General features: G+C 28.2%; 1 protein-coding gene across 1 annotated transcript in view; it reads right to left on the bottom strand.

Moving 5' to 3' along the window:
* Positions 1-1,550, bottom strand: part of LOC107703058 (nucleolar complex protein 2 homolog) — a 38,242-nt gene that overhangs the window by 32,678 nt on the left and 4,014 nt on the right. The window lies entirely within an intron of this gene.

Raw genomic sequence — 1,550 nt, 5'->3', positions numbered from 1 at the left:
ACTATGCATGAATCGATTACACGCACATATACATGGGTCAGACGTTAAGATGTCCGCATCAAAAGAAATTTACAAAAGTGATTTTATGTCCATAGAAAGCACATTAAATGCAAGTAAAGTGTCTACTATTAAGGTTTCAAATAAGGTTTTGGAGGATAAAATGTCAAAATTTGGTTGAAATAATGTTACATTGTCATTCAGTGTAACACAATATTTATGTAAAAATTCAAACAACATGCTTATTCTGACGTGTACATATTAAAATATATAAAAGAATAAGGGAGCATATTAAATTTTATTGTGTTTTAAAAAACCTAGGATAGTGGCAAATTTTAGAAATGTAAAATTACAACTAAGTAGTATTTGGGGTGAAAGTAATTAGTCTTTTAATGTCAAATTGATTTTTTTTGTAAATATGCCTGACAAGTTTATTACACTGAATGACATTTTAGTGGGTCTCTTCTGTAAATCAGGGAAAAATTTATATTTATTTTTTGCACAGAAAAACAAAAACAAAATTGCAATTAAATTAAACAGACAACTTTTTAATTTTTGGGGGGGAAAAACAACAATTTAAAGCAGTATTGCACTTATTGTTTTTATGCTTAAACCCTTTTTCGTCTTTGACCCATAAACCACTCTTAAGTAGCATGGGTATATTTGTAGCAATAGCCAAAAATACATTGTATGGGTCAAAATGATTGGTTTTTCTTTTATGTCAAAAATCATTATGATATTAAGTAATGATCATGTTCCATGAAGATATTTTGTAAATGTCCTACCATAAATATATTTAAACTTAATTTTTGAGTAGTAATATGCCTTGCTAAGAACTACATTTGGACAAATTTAAAGGCGATTTTCTACATATTAAAATATATAAAAGAATAAGGGAGCATATTAAATTTTATTGTGTTTTAAAAAACCTAGGATAGTGGCAAATTTTAGAAATGTAAAATTACAACTAAGTAGTATTTGGGGTGAAAGTAATTAGTCTTTTAATGTCAAATTGATTTTCTTTGTAAATATGCCTGACAAGTTTATTACACTGAATGACATTTTAGTGGGTCTCTTCTGTAAATCAGGGAAAAATTTATATTTATTTTTTGCACAGAAAAACAAAAACAAAATTGCAATTAAATTAAACAGACAACTTTTTAATTTTTGGGGGGGAAAAACAACAATTTAAAGCAGTATTGCACTTATTGTTTTTATGCTTAAACCCTTTTTCGTCTTTGACCCATATACACACACACAAACACACACTCACACACACAATCATTCAAAAGTGTGTGTGTTTTTAGTGTTGAGTCTCTATGCTCACCAAGGCTGCATCTATTTGATCAGAAATACAGCTTTTATAATTATTATAATTTAACATTTTTCTATGTTAATACATTTAAAAAGGCAGTTTATTCCTATAATGTTTAAGCTGAATTTTCAGCAGTCATTTCTCCAGTTTTCAGTGTCACATGATCCTTAAAGGGGTCCTATTATGCTTTTTCACTTTTTCAACTTTAGTTAGTCTGTAATGTTGCTGTTTGAGCATA

The sequence above is a fragment of the Sinocyclocheilus anshuiensis genome, unplaced genomic scaffold (assembly GCF_001515605.1).
Source record: "Sinocyclocheilus anshuiensis isolate Anshui unplaced genomic scaffold, SAMN03320099.WGS_v1.1 scaffold883, whole genome shotgun sequence".
Classification (NCBI taxonomy): domain Eukaryota; kingdom Metazoa; phylum Chordata; class Actinopteri; order Cypriniformes; family Cyprinidae; genus Sinocyclocheilus; species Sinocyclocheilus anshuiensis.
Note: the sequence above shows the minus strand (reverse complement) of the source record. Positions and strands in the feature narration are given on the sequence as shown.